The sequence below is a fragment of the Eurosta solidaginis genome, chromosome 5 (genome assembly GCF_040869045.1).
Source record: "Eurosta solidaginis isolate ZX-2024a chromosome 5, ASM4086904v1, whole genome shotgun sequence".
In the NCBI taxonomy this organism is placed as follows: Eukaryota; Metazoa; Arthropoda; class Insecta; order Diptera; family Tephritidae; genus Eurosta; species Eurosta solidaginis.
This window is the reverse complement of record NC_090323.1, coordinates 55,071,052-55,098,657: the sequence shown is the minus strand read 5'-3', so window position 1 is coordinate 55,098,657 and position 27,606 is coordinate 55,071,052. Positions and strand designations below refer to the sequence as shown.

The 27,606-nt window shown below is 35.4% G+C and overlaps 1 protein-coding gene across 5 annotated transcripts in view; it reads right to left on the bottom strand.

Moving 5' to 3' along the window:
* Nucleotides 1–27,606, bottom strand: part of knrl (knirps-like) — a 188,258-nt gene that overhangs the window by 107,812 nt on the left and 52,840 nt on the right. The window contains exon 1 of one of the 5 annotated variants that reach the window (XM_067757512.1): nt 20,681–20,767. The exons of the other annotated variants lie outside the window; for them this stretch is intronic. The gene's annotated coding sequence lies outside the window, so the exon portion shown is untranslated. Of the gene's footprint in view, nt 1–20,680; nt 20,768–27,606 lie in introns of those variants that run through there. 5 annotated transcript variants of the gene reach the window in all.

Below are 27,606 nucleotides of genomic sequence, written 5' to 3'. Positions count from 1 at the left end.
CTAAACACTTATTTATGGTAATATCCGTTGACTCGTCTATAATAAGATTAAATTTACTATTTCCAATATCATCTAGAAATATCTGCTTAAAATAGGGACCCAAAATGTTTTTGATAATAGCAGAACATTTCGTCCGGGCCAAACTCATTTCTACGGCAACTTTGTTATCATTGAAAATATTTTTCGGCAAATGCACTAAATGGTCAATCGATCTAAACGAAGTATGCACTGCTACATATATTCCTTCAGGTAGCTCTGCGGCTTTTGCTTTGTAGTTTATGGCAACAGGCATAAATGGAATAATTTGGTGGTTATTTGCTATAAATAGGGATGCTGCTGTTTCCATGTTTTTTCATGCCTTTTCATGCCATCTGTACTTAGGTTCGGTTTTATATAACACGGACAATATTTGCATTTTATATGTTGCTCATCCAACGCTATAATCCATTTTGATATTCGTGGAACATTTAACAATTCTCCTCCTTTTTTCTGAGCATAGTTCCTACATAAATATAAGCATAAATACGTTGAATAAAATCCAGACCCTGTCGTTAATAGAAATTTTAACCTGTTGCTCCCACTTGGTAAACTGCTTTCAGTATCGTCGCTGTCCGCTGTCTGCACCTTCTAAGAATTGAGTTTTTCTTTTCAGAAACCTTTTATTAAAAACTTGTATTCCACACCTGGCAAACATTATTTATTCAAGGTTCGAATCGAGCTCAAGGCCAGAACAATAATTTTTTTTTTTCTAATGATAATTATTGTTATTTTTTAATTTTTCTAAATTTGAAAAATTGAATTTTTGTTTTTGGAATAGTAAGTAGAAAATTTTCCAGACAACCTGCCATAGCTGCGCAGATAGATCCATTTCGAAGGGTGCTAAGCCTTCATCATCAGTACGCTTTAGGCATGCTGCGCTAACCATTTAGCTATACAGCGGTGGTTTGTTTGACTGGCAAATTTGCTACTTCTATTCCTTTTTTACCAACTATATTTATTCAGTGTTGCGCCATCTGGTGCAAAGCACTGATAATGCTGGATTTTTGTTTATTGTCAATTTCTTTGTTTGACATTCCCAAGTGCTCATGGTTTATTAACAATTGTTTTTGTTTTTATCGGCCTATTGATAAATCATTCAAGGTTCGAATCGAGCTCAAGGCCAGAACAATAATTTTTTTTCTAATGATAATTATTGTTATTTTTTAATTTTTCTAAATTTGAAAAATTGAATTTTTGTTTTTGGAATAGTAAGTAGAAAATTTTCCAGACAACCTGCCATAGCTGCGCAGATAGATCCATTTCGAAGGGTGCTAAGCCTTCATCATCAGTACGCTTTAGGCATGCTGCGCTAACCATTTAGCTATACAGCGGTGGTTTGTTTGACTGGCAAATTTGCTACTTCTATTCCTTTTTTACCAACTATATTTATTCAGTGTTGCGCCATCTGGTGCAAAGCACTGATAATGCTGGATTTTTGTTTATTGTCAATTTCTTTGTTTGACATTCCCAAGTGCTCATGGTTTATTAACAATTGTTTTTGTTTTTATCGGCCTATTGATAAATCATTCAAGGTTCGAATCGAGCTCAAGGCCAGAACAATAATTTTTTTTTTCTAATGATAATTATTGTTATTTTTTAATTTTTCTAAATTTGAAAAATTGAATTTTTGTTTTTGGAATAGTAAGTAGAAAATTTTCCAGACAACCTGCCATAGCTGCGCAGATAGATCCATTTCGAAGGGTGCTAAGCCTTCATCATCAGTACGCTTTAGGCATGCTGCGCTAACCATTTAGCTATACAGCGGTGGTTTGTTTGACTGGCAAATTTGCTACTTCTATTCCTTTTTTACCAACTATATTTATTCAGTGTTGCGCCATCTGGTGCAAAGCACTGATAATGCTGGATTTTTGTTTATTGTCAATTTCTTTGTTTGACATTCCCAAGTGCTCATGGTTTATTAACAATTGTTTTTGTTTTTATCGGCCTATTGATAAATCATTCAAGGTTCGAATCGAGCTCAAGGCCAGAACAATAATTTTTTTTTCTAATGATAATTATTGTTATTTTTTAATTTTTCTAAATTTGAAAAATTGAATTTTTGTTTTTGGAATAGTAAGTAGAAAATTTTCCAGACAACCTGCCATAGCTGCGCAGATAGATCCATTTCGAAGGGTGCTAAGCCTTCATCATCAGTACGCTTTAGGCATGCTGCGCTAACCATTTAGCTATACAGCGGTGGTTTGTTTGACTGGCAAATTTGCTACTTCTATTCCTTTTTTACCAACTATATTTATTCAGTGTTGCGCCATCTGGTGCAAAGCACTGATAATGCTGGATTTTTGTTTATTGTCAATTTCTTTGTTTGACATTCCCAAGTGCTCATGGTTTATTAACAATTGTTTTTGTTTTTATCGGCCTATTGATAAATCATTCAAGGTTCGAATCGAGCTCAAGGCCAGAACAATAATTTTTTTTTCTAATGATAATTATTGTTATTTTTTAATTTTTCTAAATTTGAAAAATTGAATTTTTGTTTTTGGAATAGTAAGTAGAAAATTTTCCAGACAACCTGCCATAGCTGCGCAGATAGATCCATTTCGAAGGGTGCTAAGCCTTCATCATCAGTACGCTTTAGGCATGCTGCGCTAACCATTTAGCTATACAGCGGTGGTTTGTTTGACTGGCAAATTTGCTACTTCTATTCCTTTTTTACCAACTATATTTATTCAGTGTTGCGCCATCTGGTGCAAAGCACTGATAATGCTGGATTTTTGTTTATTGTCAATTTCTTTGTTTGACATTCCCAAGTGCTCATGGTTTATTAACAATTGTTTTTGTTTTTATCGGCCTATTGATAAATCATTCAAGGTTCGAATCGAGCTCAAGGCCAGAACAATAATTTTTTTTCTAATGATAATTATTGTTATTTTTTAATTTTTCTAAATTTGAAAAATTGAATTTTTGTTTTTGGAATAGTAAGTAGAAAATTTTCCAGACAACCTGCCATAGCTGCGCAGATAGATCCATTTCGAAGGGTGCTAAGCCTTCATCATCAGTACGCTTTAGGCATGCTGCGCTAACCATTTAGCTATACAGCGGTGGTTTGTTTGACTGGCAAATTTGCTACTTCTATTCCTTTTTTACCAGCTATATTTATTCAGTGTTGCGCCATCTGGTGCAAAGCACTGATAATGCTGGATTTTTGTTTATTGTCAATTTCTTTGTTTGACATTCCCAAGTGCTCATGGTTTATTAACAATTGTTTTTGTTTTTATCGGCCTATTGATAAATCATTCAAGGTTCGAATCGAGCTCAAGGCCAGAACAATAATTTTTTTTTTTTTCTAATGATAATTATTGTTATTTTTTAATTTTTCTAAATTTGAAAAATTGAATTTTTGTTTTTGGAATAGTAAGTAGAAAATTTTCCAGACAACCTGCCATAGCTGCGCAGATAGATCCATTTCGAAGGGTGCTAAGCCTTCATCATCAGTACGCTTTAGGCATGCTGCGCTAACCATTTAGCTATACAGCGGTGGTTTGTTTGACTGGCAAATTTGCTACTTCTATTCCTTTTTTACCAACTATATTTATTCAGTGTTGCGCCATCTGGTGCAAAGCACTGATAATGCTGGATTTTTGTTTATTGTCAATTTCTTTGTTTGACATTCCCAAGTGCTCATGGTTTATTAACAATTGTTTTTGTTTTTATCGGCCTATTGATAAATCATTCAAGGTTCGAATCGAGCTCAAGGCCAGAACAATAATTTTTTTTCTAATGATAATTATTGTTATTTTTTAATTTTTCTAAATTTGAAAAATTGAATTTTTGTTTTTGGAATAGTAAGTAGAAAATTTTCCAGACAACCTGCCATAGCTGCGCAGATAGATCCATTTCGAAGGGTGCTAAGCCTTCATCATCAGTACGCTTTAGGCATGCTGCGCTAACCATTTAGCTATACAGCGGTGGTTTGTTTGACTGGCAAATTTGCTACTTCTATTCCTTTTTTACCAACTATATTTATTCAGTGTTGCGCCATCTGGTGCAAAGCACTGATAATGCTGGATTTTTGTTTATTGTCAATTTCTTTGTTTGACATTCCCAAGTGCTCATGGTTTATTAACAATTGTTTTTGTTTTTATCGGCCTATTGATAAATCATTCAAGGTTCGAATCGAGCTCAAGGCCAGAACAATAATTTTTTTTCTAATGATAATTATTGTTATTTTTTAATTTTTCTAAATTTGAAAAATTGAATTTTTGTTTTTGGAATAGTAAGTAGAAAATTTTCCAGACAACCTGCCATAGCTGCGCAGATAGATCCATTTCGAAGGGTGCTAAGCCTTCATCATCAGTACGCTTTAGGCATGCTGCGCTAACCATTTAGCTATACAGCGGTGGTTTGTTTGACTGGCAAATTTGCTACTTCTATTCCTTTTTTACCAACTATATTTATTCAGTGTTGCGCCATCTGGTGCAAAGCACTGATAATGCTGGATTTTTGTTTATTGTCAATTTCTTTGTTTGACATTCCCAAGTGCTCATGGTTTATTAACAATTGTTTTTGTTTTTATCGGCCTATTGATAAATCATTCAAGGTTCGAATCGAGCTCAAGGCCAGAACAATAATTTTTTTTCTAATGATAATTATTGTTATTTTTTAATTTTTCTAAATTTGAAAAATTGAATTTTTGTTTTTGGAATAGTAAGTAGAAAATTTTCCAGACAACCTGCCATAGCTGCGCAGATAGATCCATTTCGAAGGGTGCTAAGCCTTCATCATCAGTACGCTTTAGGCATGCTGCGCTAACCATTTAGCTATACAGCGGTGGTTTGTTTGACTGGCAAATTTGCTACTTCTATTCCTTTTTTACCAACTATATTTATTCAGTGTTGCGCCATCTGGTGCAAAGCACTGATAATGCTGGATTTTTGTTTATTGTCAATTTCTTTGTTTGACATTCCCAAGTGCTCATGGTTTATTAACAATTGTTTTTGTTTTTATCGGCCTATTGATAAATCATTCAAGGTTCGAATCGAGCTCAAGGCCAGAACAATAATTTTTTTTCCTAATGATAATTATTGTTATTTTTTAATTTTTCTAAATTTGAAAAATTGAATTTTTGTTTTTGGAATAGTAAGTAGAAAATTTTCCAGACAACCTGCCATAGCTGCGCAGATAGATCCATTTCGAAGGGTGCTAAGCCTTCATCATCAGTACGCTTTAGGCATGCTGCGCTAACCATTTAGCTATACAGCGGTGGTTTGTTTGACTGGCAAATTTGCTACTTCTATTCCTTTTTTACCAACTATATTTATTCAGTGTTGCGCCATCTGGTGCAAAGCACTGATAATGCTGGATTTTTGTTTATTGTCAATTTCTTTGTTTGACATTCCCAAGTGCTCATGGTTTATTAACAATTGTTTTTGTTTTTATCGGCCTATTGATAAATCATTCAAGGTTCGAATCGAGCTCAAGGCCAGAACAATAATTTTTTTTCTAATGATAATTATTGTTATTTTTTAATTTTTCTAAATTTGAAAAATTGAATTTTTGTTTTTGGAATAGTAAGTAGAAAATTTTCCAGACAACCTGCCATAGCTGCGCAGATAGATCCATTTCGAAGGGTGCTAAGCCTTCATCATCAGTACGCTTTAGGCATGCTGCGCTAACCATTTAGCTATACAGCGGTGGTTTGTTTGACTGGCAAATTTGCTACTTCTATTCCTTTTTTACCAACTATATTTATTCAGTGTTGCGCCATCTGGTGCAAAGCACTGATAATGCTGGATTTTTGTTTATTGTCAATTTCTTTGTTTGACATTCCCAAGTGCTCATGGTTTATTAACAATTGTTTTTGTTTTTATCGGCCTATTGATAAATCATTCAAGGTTCGAATCGAGCTCAAGGCCAGAACAATAATTTTTTTTTTCTAATGATAATTATTGTTATTTTTTAATTTTTCTAAATTTGAAAAATTGAATTTTTGTTTTTGGAATAGTAAGTAGAAAATTTTCCAGACAACCTGCCATAGCTGCGCAGATAGATCCATTTCGAAGGGTGCTAAGCCTTCATCATCAGTACGCTTTAGGCATGCTGCGCTAACCATTTAGCTATACAGCGGTGGTTTGTTTGACTGGCAAATTTGCTACTTCTATTCCTTTTTTACCAACTATATTTATTCAGTGTTGCGCCATCTGGTGCAAAGCACTGATAATGCTGGATTTTTGTTTATTGTCAATTTCTTTGTTTGACATTCCCAAGTGCTCATGGTTTATTAACAATTGTTTTTGTTTTTATCGGCCTATTGATAAATCATTCAAGGTTCGAATCGAGCTCAAGGCCAGAACAATAATTTTTTTTCTAATGATAATTATTGTTATTTTTTAATTTTTCTAAATTTGAAAAATTGAATTTTTGTTTTTGGAATAGTAAGTAGAAAATTTTCCAGACAACCTGCCATAGCTGCGCAGATAGATCCATTTCGAAGGGTGCTAAGCCTTCATCATCAGTACGCTTTAGGCATGCTGCGCTAACCATTTAGCTATACAGCGGTGGTTTGTTTGACTGGCAAATTTGCTACTTCTATTCCTTTTTTACCAACTATATTTATTCAGTGTTGCGCCATCTGGTGCAAAGCACTGATAATGCTGGATTTTTGTTTATTGTCAATTTCTTTGTTTGACATTCCCAAGTGCTCATGGTTTATTAACAATTGTTTTTGTTTTTATCGGCCTATTGATAAATCATTCAAGGTTCGAATCGAGCTCAAGGCCAGAACAATAATTTTTTTTCTAATGATAATTATTGTTATTTTTTAATTTTTCTAAATTTGAAAAATTGAATTTTTGTTTTTGGAATAGTAAGTAGAAAATTTTCCAGACAACCTGCCATAGCTGCGCAGATAGATCCATTTCGAAGGGTGCTAAGCCTTCATCATCAGTACGCTTTAGGCATGCTGCGCTAACCATTTAGCTATACAGCGGTGGTTTGTTTGACTGGCAAATTTGCTGCCTGACTGGCTGCGTATAGCTAAATGGTTAGCGCAGCATGCCTAAAGCGTACTGATGATGAAGGCTTAGCACCCTTCGAAATGGATCTATCTGCGCAGCTATGGCAGGTTGTCTGGAAAATTTTCTACTTACTATTCCAAAAACAAAAATTCAATTTTTCAAATTTAGAAAAATTAAAAAATAACAATAATTATCAATAGAAAAAAAATTATTGTTCTGGCCTTGAGCTCGATTCGAACCTTGAATGATTTATCAATAGGCCGATAAAAACAAAAACAATTGTTAATAAACCATGAGCACTTGGGAATGTCAAACAAAGAAATTGACAATAAACAAAAATCCAGCATTATCAGTGCTTTGCACCAGATGGCGCAACACTGAATAAATATAGTTGGTAAAAAAGGAATAGAAGTAGCAAATTTGCCAGTCAAACAAACCACCGCTGTATAGCTAAATGGTTAGCGCAGCATGCCTAAAGCGTACTGATGATGAAGGCTTAGCACCCTTCGAAATGGATCTATCTGCGCAGCTATGGCAGGTTGTCTGGAAAATTTTCTACTTACTATTCCAAAAACAAAAATTCAATTTTTCAAATTTAGAAAAATTAAAAAATAACAATAATTATCATTAGAAAAAAATTATTGTTCTGGCCTTGAGCTCGATTCGAACCTTGAATGATTTATCAATAGGCCGATAAAAACAAAAACAATTGTTAATAAACCATGAGCACTTGGGAATGTCAAACAAAGAAATTGACAATAAACAAAAATCCAGCATTATCAGTGCTTTGCACCAGATGGCGCAACACTGAATAAATATAGTTGGTAAAAAAGGAATAGAAGTAGCAAATTTGCCAGTCAAACAAACCACCGCTGTATAGCTAAATGGTTAGCGCAGCATGCCTAAAGCGTACTGATGATGAAGGCTTAGCACCCTTCGAAATGGATCTATCTGCGCAGCTATGGCAGGTTGTCTGGAAAATTTTCTACTTACTATTCCAAAAACAAAAATTCAATTTTTCAAATTTAGAAAAATTAAAAAATAACAATAATTATCATTAGAAAAAAAAAATTATTGTTCTGGCCTTGAGCTCGATTCGAACCTTGAATGATTTATCAATAGGCCGATAAAAACAAAAACAATTGTTAATAAACCATGAGCACTTGGGAATGTCAAACAAAGAAATTGACAATAAACAAAAATCCAGCATTATCAGTGCTTTGCACCAGATGGCGCAACACTGAATAAATATAGTTGGTAAAAAAGGAATAGAAGTAGCAAATTTGCCAGTCAAACAAACCACCGCTGTATAGCTAAATGGTTAGCGCAGCATGCCTAAAGCGTACTGATGATGAAGGCTTAGCACCCTTCGAAATGGATCTATCTGCGCAGCTATGGCAGGTTGTCTGGAAAATTTTCTACTTACTATTCCAAAAACAAAAATTCAATTTTTCAAATTTAGAAAAATTAAAAAATAACAATAATTATCATTAGAAAAAAAATTATTGTTCTGGCCTTGAGCTCGATTCGAACCTTGAATGATTTATCAATAGGCCGATAAAAACAAAAACAATTGTTAATAAACCATGAGCACTTGGGAATGTCAAACAAAGAAATTGACAATAAACAAAAATCCAGCATTATCAGTGCTTTGCACCAGATGGCGCAACACTGAATAAATATAGTTGGTAAAAAAGGAATAGAAGTAGCAAATTTGCCAGTCAAACAAACCACCGCTGTATAGCTAAATGGTTAGCGCAGCATGCCTAAAGCGTACTGATGATGAAGGCTTAGCACCCTTCGAAATGGATCTATCTGCGCAGCTATGGCAGGTTGTCTGGAAAATTTTCTACTTACTATTCCAAAAACAAAAATTCAATTTTTCAAATTTAGAAAAATTAAAAAATAACAATAATTATCATTAGAAAAAAAAAATTATTGTTCTGGCCTTGAGCTCGATTCGAACCTTGAATGATTTATCAATAGGCCGATAAAAACAAAAACAATTGTTAATAAACCATGAGCACTTGGGAATGTCAAACAAAGAAATTGACAATAAACAAAAATCCAGCATTATCAGTGCTTTGCACCAGATGGCGCAACACTGAATAAATATAGTTGGTAAAAAAGGAATAGAAGTAGCAAATTTGCCAGTCAAACAAACCACCGCTGTATAGCTAAATGGTTAGCGCAGCATGCCTAAAGCGTACTGATGATGAAGGCTTAGCACCCTTCGAAATGGATCTATCTGCGCAGCTATGGCAGGTTGTCTGGAAAATTTTCTACTTACTATTCCAAAAACAAAAATTCAATTTTTCAAATTTAGAAAAATTAAAAAATAACAATAATTATCATTAGAAAAAAAAAAATTATTGTTCTGGCCTTGAGCTCGATTCGAACCTTGAATGATTTATCAATAGGCCGATAAAAACAAAAACAATTGTTAATAAACCATGAGCACTTGGGAATGTCAAACAAAGAAATTGACAATAAACAAAAATCCAGCATTATCAGTGCTTTGCACCAGATGGCGCAACACTGAATAAATATAGTTGGTAAAAAAGGAATAGAAGTAGCAAATTTGCCAGTCAAACAAACCACCGCTGTATAGCTAAATGGTTAGCGCAGCATGCCTAAAGCGTACTGATGATGAAGGCTTAGCACCCTTCGAAATGGATCTATCTGCGCAGCTATGGCAGGTTGTCTGGAAAATTTTCTACTTACTATTCCAAAAACAAAAATTCAATTTTTCAAATTTAGAAAAATTAAAAAATAACAATAATTATCATTAGAAAAAAAATTATTGTTCTGGCCTTGAGCTCGATTCGAACCTTGAATGATTTATCAATAGGCCGATAAAAACAAAAACAATTGTTAATAAACCATGAGCACTTGGGAATGTCAAACAAAGAAATTGACAATAAACAAAAATCCAGCATTATCAGTGCTTTGCACCAGATGGCGCAACACTGAATAAATATAGTTGGTAAAAAAGGAATAGAAGTAGCAAATTTGCCAGTCAAACAAACCACCGCTGTATAGCTAAATGGTTAGCGCAGCATGCCTAAAGCGTACTGATGATGAAGGCTTAGCACCCTTCGAAATGGATCTATCTGCGCAGCTATGGCAGGTTGTCTGGAAAATTTTCTACTTACTATTCCAAAAACAAAAATTCAATTTTTCAAATTTAGAAAAATTAAAAAATAACAATAATTATCATTAGAAAAAAAATTATTGTTCTGGCCTTGAGCTCGATTCGAACCTTGAATGATTTATCAATAGGCCGATAAAAACAAAAACAATTGTTAATAAACCATGAGCACTTGGGAATGTCAAACAAAGAAATTGACAATAAACAAAAATCCAGCATTATCAGTGCTTTGCACCAGATGGCGCAACACTGAATAAATATAGTTGGTAAAAAAGGAATAGAAGTAGCAAATTTGCCAGTCAAACAAACCACCGCTGTATAGCTAAATGGTTAGCGCAGCATGCCTAAAGCGTACTGATGATGAAGGCTTAGCACCCTTCGAAATGGATCTATCTGCGCAGCTATGGCAGGTTGTCTGGAAAATTTTCTACTTACTATTCCAAAAACAAAAATTCAATTTTTCAAATTTAGAAAAATTAAAAAATAACAATAATTATCATTAGAAAAAAAATTATTGTTCTGGCCTTGAGCTCGATTCGAACCTTGAATGATTTATCAATAGGCCGATAAAAACAAAAACAATTGTTAATAAACCATGAGCACTTGGGAATGTCAAACAAAGAAATTGACAATAAACAAAAATCCAGCATTATCAGTGCTTTGCACCAGATGGCGCAACACTGAATAAATATAGTTGGTAAAAAAGGAATAGAAGTAGCAAATTTGCCAGTCAAACAAACCACCGCTGTATAGCTAAATGGTTAGCGCAGCATGCCTAAAGCGTACTGATGATGAAGGCTTAGCACCCTTCGAAATGGATCTATCTGCGCAGCTATGGCAGGTTGTCTGGAAAATTTTCTACTTACTATTCCAAAAACAAAAATTCAATTTTTCAAATTTAGAAAAATTAAAAAATAACAATAATTATCATTAGAAAAAAAATTATTGTTCTGGCCTTGAGCTCGATTCGAACCTTGAATGATTTATCAATAGGCCGATAAAAACAAAAACAATTGTTAATAAACCATGAGCACTTGAGAATGTCAAACAAAGAAATTGACAATAAACAAAAATCCAGCATTATCAGTGCTTTGCACCAGATGGCGCAACACTGAATAAATATAGTTGGTAAAAAAGGAATAGAAGTAGCAAATTTGCCAGTCAAACAAACCACCGCTGTATAGCTAAATGGTTAGCGCAGCATGCCTAAAGCGTACTGATGATGAAGGCTTAGCACCCTTCGAAATGGATCTATCTGCGCAGCTATGGCAGGTTGTCTGAAAAATTTTCTACTTACTATTCCAAAAACAAAAATTCAATTTTTCAAATTTAGAAAAATTAAAAAATAACAATAATTATCATTAGAAAAAAAATTATTGTTCTGGCCTTGAGCTCGATTCGAACCTTGAATGATTTATCAATAGGCCGATAAAAACAAAAACAATTGTTAATAAACCATGAGCACTTGGGAATGTCAAACAAAGAAATTGACAATAAACAAAAATCCAGCATTATCAGTGCTTTGCACCAGATGGCGCAACACTGAATAAATATAGTTGGTAAAAAAGGAATAGAAGTAGCAAATTTGCCAGTCAAACAAACCACCGCTGTATAGCTAAATGGTTAGCGCAGCATGCCTAAAGCGTACTGATGATGAAGGCTTAGCACCCTTCGAAATGGATCTATCTGCGCAGCTATGGCAGGTTGTCTGGAAAATTTTCTACTTACTATTCCAAAAACAAAAATTCAATTTTTCAAATTTAGAAAAATTAAAAAATAACAATAATTATCATTAGAAAAAAAATTATTGTTCTGGCCTTGAGCTCGATTCGAACCTTGAATGATTTATCAATAGGCCGATAAAAACAAAAACAATTGTTAATAAACCATGAGCACTTGGGAATGTCAAACAAAGAAATTGACAATAAACAAAAATCCAGCATTATCAGTGCTTTGCACCAGATGGCGCAACACTGAATAAATATAGTTGGTAAAAAAGGAATAGAAGTAGCAAATTTGCCAGTCAAACAAACCACCGCTGTATAGCTAAATGGTTAGCGCAGCATGCCTAAAGCGTACTGATGATGAAGGCTTAGCACCCTTCGAAATGGATCTATCTGCGCAGCTATGGCAGGTTGTCTGGAAAATTTTCTACTTACTATTCCAAAAACAAAAATTCAATTTTTCAAATTTAGAAAAATTAAAAAATAACAATAATTATCATTAGAAAAAAAATTATTGTTCTGGCCTTGAGCTCGATTCGAACCTTGAATGATTTATCAATAGGCCGATAAAAACAAAAACAATTGTTAATAAACCATGAGCACTTGGGAATGTCAAACAAAGAAATTGACAATAAACAAAAATCCAGCATTATCAGTGCTTTGCACCAGATGGCGCAACACTGAATAAATATAGTTGGTAAAAAAGGAATAGAAGTAGCAAATTTGCCAGTCAAACAAACCACCGCTGTATAGCTAAATGGTTAGCGCAGCATGCCTAAAGCGTACTGATGATGAAGGCTTAGCACCCTTCGAAATGGATCTATCTGCGCAGCTATGGCAGGTTGTCTGGAAAATTTTCTACTTACTATTCCAAAAACAAAAATTCAATTTTTCAAATTTAGAAAAATTAAAAAATAACAATAATTATCATTAGAAAAAAAATTATTGTTCTGGCCTTGAGCTCGATTCGAACCTTGAATGATTTATCAATAGGCCGATAAAAACAAAAACAATTGTTAATAAACCATGAGCACTTGGGAATGTCAAACAAAGAAATTGACAATAAACAAAAATCCAGCATTATCAGTGCTTTGCACCAGATGGCGCAACACTGAATAAATATAGTTGGTAAAAAAGGAATAGAAGTAGCAAATTTGCCAGTCAAACAAACCACCGCTGTATAGCTAAATGGTTAGCGCAGCATGCCTAAAGCGTACTGATGATGAAGGCTTAGCACCCTTCGAAATGGATCTATCTGCGCAGCTATGGCAGGTTGTCTGGAAAATTTTCTACTTACTATTCCAAAAACAAAAATTCAATTTTTCAAATTTAGAAAAATTAAAAAATAACAATAATTATCATTAGAAAAAAAATTATTGTTCTGGCCTTGAGCTCGATTCGAACCTTGAATGATTTATCAATAGGCCGATAAAAACAAAAACAATTGTTAATAAACCATGAGCACTTGGGAATGTCAAACAAAGAAATTGACAATAAACAAAAATCCAGCATTATCAGTGCTTTGCACCAGATGGCGCAACACTGAATAAATATAGTTGGTAAAAAAGGAATAGAAGTAGCAAATTTGCCAGTCAAACAAACCACCGCTGTATAGCTAAATGGTTAGCGCAGCATGCCTAAAGCGTACTGATGATGAAGGCTTAGCACCCTTCGAAATGGATCTATCTGCGCAGCTATGGCAGGTTGTCTGGAAAATTTTCTACTTACTATTCCAAAAACAAAAATTCAATTTTTCAAATTTAGAAAAATTAAAAAATAACAATAATTATCATTAGAAAAAAAATTATTGTTCTGGCCTTGAGCTCGATTCGAACCTTGAATGATTTATCAATAGGCCGATAAAAACAAAAACAATTGTTAATAAACCATGAGCACTTGGGAATGTCAAACAAAGAAATTGACAATAAACAAAAATCCAGCATTATCAGTGCTTTGCACCAGATGGCGCAACACTGAATAAATATAGTTGGTAAAAAAGGAATAGAAGTAGCAAATTTGCCAGTCAAACAAACCACCGCTGTATAGCTAAATGGTTAGCGCAGCATGCCTAAAGCGTACTGATGATGAAGGCTTAGCACCCTTCGAAATGGATCTATCTGCGCAGCTATGGCAGGTTGTCTGGAAAATTTTCTACTTACTATTCCAAAAACAAAAATTCAATTTTTCAAATTTAGAAAAATTAAAAAATAACAATAATTATCATTAGAAAAAAAAAATTATTGTTCTGGCCTTGAGCTCGATTCGAACCTTGAATGATTTATCAATAGGCCGATAAAAACAAAAACAATTGTTAATAAACCATGAGCACTTGGGAATGTCAAACAAAGAAATTGACAATAAACAAAAATCCAGCATTATCAGTGCTTTGCACCAGATGGCGCAACACTGAATAAATATAGTTGGTAAAAAAGGAATAGAAGTAGCAAATTTGCCAGTCAAACAAACCACCGCTGTATAGCTAAATGGTTAGCGCAGCATGCCTAAAGCGTACTGATGATGAAGGCTTAGCACCCTTCGAAATGGATCTATCTGCGCAGCTATGGCAGGTTGTCTGGAAAATTTTCTACTTACTATTCCAAAAACAAAAATTCAATTTTTCAAATTTAGAAAAATTAAAAAATAACAATAATTATCATTAGAAAAAAAAAATTATTGTTCTGGCCTTGAGCTCGATTCGAACCTTGAATGATTTATCAATAGGCCGATAAAAACAAAAACAAACATTATTTATGTTTTATTAACTATACAAACCTGTCCATTTTATATATGTTTTTTTTCTTTGTACAGTTCTATGTTGTTGTTGTTGTTTTAGCGATACGGTTGCTCCCCAAAGAGCCTCGTCTGTTAGTGAAACAGGATTCGCCACGGATAGGTGAGGTTGACAATTGGGTTTGGAGAAGTTATATATTGCGCTGGCAACCTGAAGGGTTGCGCTACACATCCCCTTGAATCTGGTATTTTAGTCGCCTCTTACGACAGGCATATTTACCGCGGGTATATTCTGACCTCCTAACCCGCTGGGGTTCTATGTTCTATGTTCGCGTGAACTGCTTTCTGTGAAATGGATGATGCAATAGTAAAACAAAGAAAGAACAAGCAATCAGCTGATTTGAGCTTTATTCATATTCTTAAATTATTGCTGCCAGATCATATAAATTTTTACCTCGAATATAAGTCTTAACATGAAGATGCCATATTTGTGTAATTTCTTTTGATTGATATGGTTTTAAAAAATTCTAGTAAATGCCAAAAAACACTTTCCAAAATGCTAGAAAATATGCCAAATATGAAACTTGCAGCGAAATCAAGAATTAAAATGCTAGATCTAGCTGCAAAAATGCCAACATGATCACACTGTTCCTACTCCCACTACTGTTCCCCTACCATTTCTACTCCCACTCTCCTATCTGCCTTAAACTTACTCATATGTGGAATATCTATACCAAATTTGAAATACCTCTTCATCTGATGGGTAATTATAATTTCTTCTATTAACCACTACGAAACAATATGACACTAAAACAAATACGATTTTTGAAATTGAAATCGTTTTTACATAAAATATTTAGGAGGATAATTAAATCTTCCCTGCCAGATAATATTCCTCCCTGTCATGTATATTCTTTCTCAGCAAACAAAGGTATTTATCAAACTGTAGGTTCTACGAAAAAAGAATTTGTGAGTTCTCATCTCTCCCTCCTTCCCTTCGTGTTTGATCCCTGCCTCTCTTCTGTATCTGCCCTTTTTACTTTCTCGGGTTTTCGTTCTACTCCACCTAAATTTTTTTTATAACCCCCTCTATCTTTCGCTCTTATTATTAACCAAAGCACATCCTATTTGAAACCCATATTGTTAAAACACAATCTGGGATTACCCTGGTCTACATTTAGGTTCATATCTTAGAAATGTATCGACGTATGGACCTGAGGCCCACTAAAAACTACGAAACCTTACAAAATGTATGCATCTAGGAACGAAAAATGTCTCAAACTATAAGCTGGTCAAGGAGGCTTCCGCCAAATTTCAAGCGAATCTTACCACAAATATGATATTTTTGGATAGGTCAGCCCGTTAGCCGACTTTTCGGAAAGAAAGGTTTCGCAAATAATAAACTAGTCAAGGAAGTACCTCTGTACAGAATTCCAAAGAAATCGAAGTATAAATTATTTTTTAGAACAGGAATGATAAGAAGTAAAACGGACCCAGATGTTGATCTTAACCATCCTGAAATCTCCATGAACACACACACAAAATGTCATTAAAGTTGGTTCAGTCGTTTAGGAGGAGTTCAGTCACAAGCACACATAGCGGGTTGGGGGGCTTAGAATACCCCCGCGGAAGTTATGCCTGTCGTAAGAGACGACTGAAATACTCAAATGATTCAATGGGTTGCCAGCGTAACTTACAGCTTCTGCAATCCAAGTGGAATTAGGTGGTGGGAGAGGAATGGCATAAAAGGTTAAATGTGGTCACATTAAATCGTTCCCGATATGGTCGAGGTAAAAATTTAATGGTGCTTATTACCGGAACTATATTTGACACAGCACCATCAACATCGACAACACTCTCCAGGATATCCACCCTTAGCGGGTTAGGGGATCATAATATACTCGCGGTAGGTATGCCTGTCGTAAAAGGCGACTAAAATACCACATTCAAGGGGCTGTGTAGCGCAACCCTTCAGGTTGCCAGCGCAATATATAGCTTCTCCAAACCCAATTGTCAACCTCACCTATCCGCGGCGAATCCTGTTTCATTATCAGACGAGGCTCTCGCGACCCCAAGCTCTTCATGGAACTTGGGGGTGGGGAGGGAGGGAGTGGCCTGAAGGTTTAATGTGACCACATAAATCGTTCCCTAGATGGTCGGGCAGGCATCTTAAAGGTACTCTGGTACCGGAACGTACCGGATCTGTGTCCGCCAAAGGACCATCACATCGATAACACTCCCCAAAGCCTTCGGGGAGCAACTTTATCGCTACAACAACAACACTCTCCAAAACATTCAGGGAGTGTACAACAACAACAATATATATACATATAAAGATTTATGTGCGATAAAATTTCATACACTGTTTATATTGAAAAAAACTAACAGGATTAACTTGGTTTCATTGGGCGACTTCAGGACAGTGCGCTGCCACAACGTCCTTTAAAAAAATAAAAGTTTTAATTATGACTCACTCATTTTGACATTTATGTAATTCAGAGATCTAGAGCATTTAAAATAGATACAAAAAATATAGCTTGTGTGCTTGTTCGCCTTGAATCAAGTGTTGAAATAAGAGCTGTACCCATTAATATTTTGAAATGTATATACTAAGCCAAATGTTTTTGCTTTAGGAAAGGTTGAATGGTTCAAGATGTTCTATGTAAATTTGTAAAGGAAAAACCAAGACTCTCTCTCAGGTTGTGCGTTTGTTCGCGGTGAATCAAGCGTCTGAATCAGAGTAATACCTCTACAGATGTTTTAATGTACATATATACTCAGGCATATCTTTTTGGTTCAAGATCTTTTATGCGAATATGTAAAGAAAAATTAAGACTTTCTCTCTCTGTCACGCAGCCGATTTTGTTAAAATTTCCAAGACAGCTCTATAGACACCTATAAAATGTTTCTGTTTAGTTCTTTTCCGGAAGAGACCCATTGATTCTCCAAACTCGTATTAGAAGCTCGGAGTAAAAATTAAGCTAACTCACATTGAGTTTTTTATCCTTATTATCTCTCTTCAGGCAAATATATTTCGGGGTTGTCATTTGCACTGTTTATGACCTCTGACTGCAAATTTTTATTGATGGTTGAATAAAAATAATTGCTTGTTTTTTACATGTTTTTCACTAAACTTGACCAAACTTCAAGCCTGAAAGTGTAGATAACTTTCAAATTCAAAAACAGCCGACAAAACGTTCGTATGTAGTTCTATTTGGTTGCTTGCCCTAAAGACCGAATTGTACTTGAATTAAATTTATCGAAAAAAAAAAATAATTATAATAACAAGTTGTCAGCAACAATGTAAGTCAGTCAGTCAGTCAGTCATGCAGTCGCTCAACTCGTCGTTGGTAGGCATTCCATCAACAAAAAGTGGCAAATTTAGATGACTTTCAAAATCTTTATTCTAAAGTGTGCCACAAAGAGTTTTTTTTTGATGGCTTTAGTGAACAAACAAATTTAAAAATATTGCTTTATCCCCGTTTTCAGCACTTTCTTGCTTACTTAACTTGATATTATATAACCAACACTTTTTGTATATTAGCGGGCGTAATATGCGTTAAGTTGTTACACTTTATGTTTTCATTTTCATTTTTATATTTTTTTTTTCAAGCTGCAAGTAATTGTATTAATTTTCTGAGGCAACTCAAGCATAACATTTTTATTATAGTGCAGAATTTATTTGTTGTTTTTGTGTGTTGCTGGCTTTATGCTGTTTCTTATATGGCAGATTTTCTGTATGTAATTACTATTAAATGCTTTTCAAGGTTGAGGTCAATTATAAGTGGTTGGGTGACATTGACATATACATCTATTTAGTTCTCTTAGTGGGTTAAACCATTTAAGTAAAAGTGTCTCAATTAAGCCGTGATGAATAGTAATTTGTAAAATATTGCATAAAAATATGTTTGTCAACAATAAGTTTTTTTTGTAACCCAGGTTATTTAAAAAGCTTGCTAATTAATAGTATTTAATTATAGAAATCGAAATTCTCAATTGATAATTTTTTCATGTATCTATATGCAAACTTTGTTCAAAGTAACTTATTCGGAAGCTTGAACTAAAGGGCAGTAAGGTTGCCAGAATTGTAAGAGCAGAAGGGCGAAAAATAAGGCTATGTGTAGCTCTTAACATTATATATAATGTTTCTGTTAAAATATTGTGGCGAATATTAACATAACTATGCTATTAGTGAATAACCACAACAACAAAAAAAGCAGCCGCGGTTATGTACAAGGCAACGACGAATATTCCACACATAACCAGCAGCTCGAAGTGAAGAAATATCTCACATACACATATGTAGTCATCAGTTAAGAAAAGAAGTTATACTCACACATACACACGCATATGGCTAGAAGAAAAGCATAAACTATAAAAATGCATGTATATAGCTAAGTAAACAAGTAGGTGACACAACTATTCGTAACAAGTCTAGACCTTAGGATAAATATGTGAACGAGGCAACAGAGAGCAGCACAAGCTGAGGAATCAGCAATCAGTCTGATTTAAACACGCTATTAAGAAGTGAATTGTAATTTCGAAGTATAATTGTCCTACTCCCAAAGTAGTCTAATAAGGATCACTTTGCTGTACTGAATATTGGAGTTATTTATTCTAAAGTTCAGCGATACGGACGTTAGCAGGAGTTGCATAATTATCAGAAATTCCCAAAATTCGTTACAATATGGTCTTTCGATGACTTATTATGGTTTATTTTTTCTTATTTTTTAATAGGAGCAAAGCTTAGAGCTGCATTTAATGGCTGTGTAAATTGAGAAAAAAACCCTTCCAAAATATTTGTAGAGATGGTTGCTTTATCAAACTACATATGGTTCAGATAGGCGCGTTATTCGAGGTACTATCTTGTCGGACTACTATATCATCAAAATCCACGCGCATCTGCTCTTTGAGATGAAAACTCAACAATAAGAAAGCATGCGCAGTTAGAGCATATCTAAAGAGCACTTTATCCCACCTATTTGGAGAACATCGGAATTTTAACACCTATACAATAACGAGTACCGCGTCACAACCGATTGTATTAAAACCGCAGAAAAGCGCGAATGCGAAAATTTTGAGATAATAGCCCACAAGGAAAACACAAGAATTTAAACTTTGGCGAAACACGGAATCTTTCAATCTGTTTGTGAATTGCTAAAAAATCTGCGATCTGTTAACCCATGCTTAGAAGGTTCTTTGCTAATGGAGGTAAAAGTTATGGCCTAGAAAGTTCAATGTGGTCATATTAATCGTTCCCAAGATGGACGGGCTAGTACATTTATGGTGCTTTTATACTGGAACGTACCGGACCTGTATCCGGCAAAGGACCATTAACATCGATAACACTCCCCAAAACCTTCGGGTAGTGTCTTTATCGTTAATACAACAACAACTGCAAATAATAATATTTTCTGGTCATCAATAACTTAGCACACGCAAGAGTATTTATTCATTCAATCAGTTATATTTTTAGAACTTTACTCAATACGGGCTAACTAATTAAAATCCTAGAGCTACATATATAACCATTAACTAAAATTTACAACCGCACAAGCTATCTTGTTTAGGTTAATTGAGCCAAAGTGACAGCTTACTTATAAAATTAGTTGATTTGCTAGCTAAAGTGGAACGAAATATTTTCCGTTTTCGATTTTATTTACATATATTAGCAGATCGAGAATTTTTTTTTTTAATTAGTTCGGAGCAAATTTTAATAATTTCATTTAATATTTTTTGTATAATTTTAACGTGCTGACACAATTTTAATGTCATCTTAAAAAATTAGATTAAAGTGTAGATTAAATTAAGACAAACTCGTTTTATGATTAAAAATATTTCCGGTTATTTTTTACTACTTAAAATAGGCAAAATAAGAAAGCCGTTAAATAGATTTATGTAGCATATTAAAACAAAATAAAAACAACTAAGGAAATAATATTTCGAGTGAGATGGTAATTTGTATAACCAGCTGTGGGTTCTTACATACACAGTTGGAACAAACTATTAGAGGAACGTAACGATGGTTATATGATACGAGAGTAGAAATAAAATATTTATACCTAAAATGACTGGTTGGTTTCTGTGCTGCCTGGCCGGCGATACCAGGCCCATGCTGTGCGTTAGGCGCCATTTTGATGCACTTTTTCCTGGACCAATTGATTATCATGAATATCAAATTACTGTACAGTGAGCTTATTTTTACTCGAACCATTTGGTACTTCATTAAACCGAATGATGTCATTTATGGAGCATTCTGATACCTCTCTGAGAAGATCGAACACCACGAAACTACCTAGAGTCCTGTACCTGATTATTTTCAAGGCTGGATATTGGAGGAAATGGGTGACCGTTTTCTTTCAAACTTCTGGGTTGCACCACCTAAACATGTCTTTGAAGAGGATTCACGTTATTGCTGTGTTGAAGTCAAATGGCCAGTGTCCTTCAAATGCGGCTGTAATCCCCTATGTTTCTTTCCTGGAAAATTTTAATAAATCTTCTCAATTTTTTTTTGGTTGTAGTTAGGCGAAATTCTTTCGGTGATCCTACATATGTAAGTCCGTGGCGTACCAAATCGGGCTTCTTTAGATAAGAAAGTATATCAATTTTCATTGATGTAAGCGTCGATGTACCGCGACTGCCTCAATGATGTCTAACAATGCAGCGGCCTTTGCCTGTTCATCCTCTGCTTTTTAATTGTCGTCTATATTCTATGTGTACCAGGACATGTGATAGTAAAGGTTGCTAAGCAGTTCGATTTTGGGTTACAACTGGGAAGCTTCAACTATCCACAGCTCAGCTAAAAATATTTTTAGGCTTAGTTTGGTTGAGCTGGAAGCAAAAAACAAGTTGGACGGATGGCTTGACGCTCCCCTGTTTGTGAACGTGGGAGGTTGGGATGGGCAGAACATCCTTGGGCCTATCTTAAGGATAGCTTTTGTCCTCCCAACATGAAGTAGAAATTGAAATTTATATTACTGGTTTTGAGCCCGGCGTGGTGCCATTAAAAAACCAAATTTTTATTGATTTTTTGTCTGGCGTGGTGCCATTAAAAACCAAAAAATTGACATTGTAACGAGAAATAACGGAATTTAAATATTACTGAATAACGGAGCTGCCGTAAATAACGGAGCTACTGTGAATAACGGAGGAACATGTGAAATGAAACGATAATCTAGAAAGACAATTTTGATTTCGTACCTGACGCTGTGGTCATAGAACCCTACCATTAATTCCAAATCTCAAATAAAAAAATGGTCGGTAAGTTTGTTGAAATGCGCCGCATCTTCTTACAGTTATCGACGGCCTTGGAGGACGTAAGTGGTGAATTCAACGCAATGAACGTTCCTCGGCTATCTGAGAATATGCATACCTCGCGAATGTTTACAGAGATTTCCAACAGAAAACAAAGGCCTTCTTTATTGCAAGTATCTCTGTTTGAAAGATACTAGCTGAGTTTGAAAGATGGATTGAGAGTGCGATTTCAAAATGTTCGCAGAACACCGCTGCATCAACACCACAGTCCATTTTGTACCCGTCAGTTTATAGTTAGATGACACTCTCCTTACATACCATATCGAGTGACCAAACCGTTCTCGAGGGTATTCTCATCTTAAACTTCTTTTCAAAGTTCAATGTAGGCGACAGATAATGTCTTGTCTTGCCATACTGTTTCTAATTGCAGCATCTAGACTCCCTGAGTCTGATGGCATAAGTAGTATATGTAAGGCGCATGTGGGGTTCGAATAGGTGCTGGTTTAGGATAACGTTTAAAGCGTAAGTTTGACGTGACGAAAATGCTCCTGTAACCCCTGCGCAGACTGCTTGTATTTTGCTCAGTTTGTTTTATTTTTTGTCCAGGGCTAGTTACCACCCTCTCGCTCCGTAACACATTATTGGCCTTAAGTTCGCTGTTTAAGCCGCACCATAAGTTCTGGTCTTAGGGAACAGTTTCTGCTGACTACTCTCGGACTCCAGTAGTAGGCGATGTACGCCTTCTCTACTCTTCTTTCAAATTTTAATTTTAGATTTTTGTCTATTTTCACTCCAAGGTACTTAGCCGTTTAGTAAAGTCAGGCGAAATTGTGGTGTTTATGTTTTGTTGCTGAAGAGTATCTGTTTTGTTTTGCTTAGATTAATAGTAAGGCCACTGGATACGGCCCAAGTATGTAGTCTCCTTAGTCTATTCTGGACTTTGCTCAACGTTGTAGGAAAAGCTTCCGAGACTGCGATAACAACATCTTTCAAATATGCTACTACCTTTAAGCTATTATAATCTAGCTCGAGTAGTATTTCCCTATAGTTGTGGCACCTGGGGATCTTCAGCAGAGTAGTGGCACCTGGAGGTGTTCCTCTTCCCACGGTTTGGGTTATTTTGGGCTTTTAAAATAGCGCTAGTTCCTTTATTCAAAGACGAGGAAGGAATCCAGGGTGTAATGTTTGTAGTGTAGTGATTTTTCTAAAGTACCAATAAGCTTATGGATTTCGGTTTCCGTTGACTCACCCTTCGTGTAAACATGCTACAGGTTTGTCCCTGTTACAATTTGAGCTAGTATAGATATCACAATGCTCTGAAGAAACTTAAGCATAAAGTATGTGAGTTTTATTGGTGTGTAGACTTTGCGTTCGTCTGTCCCCCGGACAGTAAGACTATTTTTGTTTTTCTTCAGCTTTGTAGAATATAGGTCAGGGTGTATACGCTCTGTACACCTTTTCCAGTGAAAGACCAATTGGATCGCCTAGCCTTTGAATCACCACCGGGTAACACCACCTATGCCAGGGTGAGGAAAAACTCTTGACTACGTAACTTTTTTTATTCCTGTCTATTATCAAGCCCAGCAATCCCTCCACGAAGGAGGTCGTGGTGTGACAGTAGCGTGCTCCACGTACCACGCCAATGATCCTGGGCTCAGGCCCCGGACAAAGCAACATCAAAAGTTCTCATCTGCCTTGCAGATGCCGTTCGGAGCCAGCATGCACCAAGTAGGTCCCCTCCCGCCAATTCGAAGAAAAATTTAAAAGAAGCACGACGAAAATTGAGAGAAGCTCGGTCTAAAATATTTCCGGGGTTATGGCGCCTTAAATTTTTGTTTTGTTTTTAATCCCTCCGTGGGCTGAAAGTTTCTAGGAGCAGGGCGTTTAGTATATCATATGCCCGGTCCTTCCATATCCCTTCTCTCTTCATACGAAGTGATCGTTGATTTCGTTATGGTTCTTAAGATAGAATTTTCCTGAGGTCTGCTATCCGTCGTGTGTGCTATGCTTTCATCATATTTTACATTGAAAACCATGGAAACAACTCAAGTCTTTGAATTTTACATGCATACAACAATCTTGAAAAAAATGATTTTTATAAAAAAAACATGGTTCGATCACCTTGTATGTAAGCAACGAGGTATAAAAACATATCTTGAGTGTATATCAAGATATTATTCCTCTCTTCAAATTAGGCTAGTAATGTGGATATTTAAAAAATTATTTATCAAACCTGTTTAGATATCTTCATATTGTTATCGTAATAATCTATTGATTTACAGTTTTATTTTTTAGATACAAAATATACACTAACAGCCTTCATGTTTATTGTTTCAGCTATTTGTGATGTTATGCCTTAGTTTTTTTGCCAAATTCAAATAGGAAGGGAGAAAGGGAAGAATGCATAGGGAAGCGGTTAATTGGGTTAGTGGGGTGGAAGTGGAAGATATTACATCCAGGAGAAATATCTGAAAAAACAGTGAAGAAGATGAAAGTAATGAAAAGTGTACAGGATGAAGAAGCCATGGTGGTTTTCATTCTGGGGTTAAATTTATATATTTTTTAAAAGAAGGGAGCTAAAAGCCTATTTCATAGCATAACTAAGTTTGCTCTGAATTGAAAATTGCTTCCCGAATATTGAAAATTATCTGTGGGGGGTGGTTATTTTAAATATAATGTGAAAGGGTCCACAAATGTTGCTTGGAGATTTTCCATGATCGGGCGCTTTCTTTATATCTAGGAAATTCAATATTTTATTATAAAAAACTGAAGAGCATAAATCTTTCACACTTGAACTGAAATGTGCTCATTTCCAACGCAGGTAAGAGAGAAATGTTTGTCTTCCATGAAAACGACGTTATTAAATTAAAATATATTTTTAACGATGTACCCGGCAGACTTTGTTCTGCCATATAACTGGCTTCCCTTTATTTAAAAAGGGATTCTCGCTTCCAATTTTAAGTCCCTATCCTATTCTCTTCTTCTTTGTCCTCCATTTTCTTCTTATTTTTCTCCATTCCTTATTCTATTTATCTCCCTTCTACTTCCATACTTTTTTCCCCATTACACTCTCACTACCACCCTTCCAACTCCCACTCCATCTTCCAGTCCCAATCCCACTCCCAGTGCTACTCCCGCTCCAACTCCCACTTACATTCACACTCCTATTCAAATTCCCATTTTCATGTATAGAATCTCTATACCAAACTACCTTCTTTAAATAATTGCGTGGTGATGCGAATTTAATATTTTTCTTAATAGGAGGTGTGGCACCGCCCACTTTTCAAATTTTATTTATTTTTTCTTTTACCATCCGTGAACCATAACGAATGTAACAAAAAAAATTATAGAAATCGGCGAAGCGATTTAGCGATATTAACGCACCCTAATATATTTTTATTGATATAGATTCTAAGGAGGTACAAAGTTTGCCAGGTCAGCTAGTTTCTAATAGTTTTATCATACCTACTAATCTTTTGAGCCTTTTTTGGACTCAAAATTAAAATTAGCCAAATCGGTCCAGCCGTTCCCGTGGTTTGGCGACACTAACGAACAGTAATCGATTTTTTAGCATAGCTTTTTCAGTACCCATATCTTTTGTCCGCTTTGGCAACCGCAACTCTATTCGTTTTACTATGAGCACCTCTTTGGTTTGCCGGCGGCAAAAAATGTCAAAGCACCAAAAAATCAATTCTCTTTGGGAAAGCAAGTAAATGTCATTGCGATTAATTCGCTTTCAAGAAAGAAATTATGTTAGTTGAAGTTAGTTATATTGACAAAAACATAAGCTTCAATTTTATAGATGTTCACCAACTCTACCTAGACGATTCTGTTCGAGCTTCGATTTCGAGGATAGCTACGATGACACACAGAAAGTTTACCTGTTAAGTTTTTTTCCGAGAAGTATACCAAGAAGTGCTGAATTCTTAAGAACCATACTTAGGATTATGACGTTCTTGGGACTAAGTAGTGGAGTAAGAGGTCAGGTTAATAACTTTTGTAATAAGAGTAAGAGTTGCTAAATAAGTTTTCCGCAATTTCTTGGGTGCATAAAAATGCACGTTCAGTCAAATTTACACAATGTGATCGTAGTTGATCATTTGTAGGCAGCAATACATCATCCAGAAATAAACACCTAAACTAAGCAACAAGTACATGAGAACAACTTCACATAAATTACGTTGACTAAGCACAACGATATAACTAGCTTTCTTCCCTTTTAAAGCGTGCAACTGAAAAAACCCAAAAAAAAAACATTGCATTTGTATACATATGAGCTATATTGGCTGGGTGCTGTCAAGTTTGTTCGCCAGCCAGCTAGTTGGTTGACTACACGAATATGACTCGTTGATGTCTTACTTCATTCTCTCTGCGTACATTTCTAATTGCAACTTAATTGCCAACATCAATTCACCACTCTAATTGAGTTATCATCCTTAACATGTGCAGAGTATGTGCACACAAGGATGTGATTACTTACATACATATGTGAAAGATGTACTACGTTCATACATATACACATACATATGAGCGTTGTAGGCAACTCCATTAGATGCTGGAGGCATTTAAGTCCACAAAACTGAGCAGCAAACGTTAAAGCAAGGGATATAACTAAGCATTCGAAATCGGAGTGTGGTGGGATCAGTTGGAAGTTGCATGCATGCACGCGCTAAAATATATTTCTTGGCAAGCTTTTGCGCGGCAGCTGCAATGCTGAAAGTCGCATGCGCTAAGAATCGCTATGCTGTTTATGTGGAGGCCGCACTGTGTTAGTATTACTTTGTTGTTGTTGTTTGTGGGTTTTGCTGTTTTCCTATTAACTTACATACGCATGCCATACCATGCGGTATTGCGCCACAGTCACTCAAATGCTTAAGCTTCAGCTTCGTCGATATAATCCTTGTGACTTTATTACATTGTCGTTTTTCTTAATTGTTTGTTGTTATTGCTGTTGACCAGCTAATATGCGTGTTGCGTTTTCTTTTTCAACTTTTTTCATATTAATTATTATCTGCTTGTGCTTTTTTTATTCAATTTTCACTTTACTCGCCTTTGACATGCGAGCGGAGTCGGTGCGCCATTGCCATGGCTCAGCGCGATTACTTAGCTTGATTTCGTGCGATAATCTGTTGTAAGTATTTCGCTTTTTTGCGCACTCTTAACAGCTCTAGCAAAATGCAGTAATTATAGCATGTTGTTGTATTTTCCGTTTAAATACTGCTTAAGTTTAAATGTATTTTACACATAAATAATGTTTCCGAATATTAATTGAAAAATGTTGCGCGGCAGTCCCAAAACGCTTCACTATTTTGCAGGCGAAACTAGACGAGTGGCATACGGTGCGTGTAGTTAAAGCACATTAATTCTATGATTCATGACTCTTATATAACATTTATAAGACCCGGTTCTTTAGAAAACGTTCTACCTGTATAATCGACTAAGAAAAGTTCTATAGCTTACGGTTGGGAACTGCTTTAGCGGATATGCCTCCGAAATGCCCACAAAGTCAAGTTTGGGTGTTTTTAGTGCCAGCATCAATAAGCTAAATTAATTCTGAGAGCAACTTAGCCATAACTAACCAACTGAGACAGCCGCCGTTTTGCAGTCATATCTTGTGCTACTTTTTATTCGCAGTTTTGCAATACCGAAACATGGAATATGTCTAACGAATGGGGCCTAATACCAGAATTCTGTTATGAGCGTTTTTCATTTTTGATAAAAATATAGGAAACGC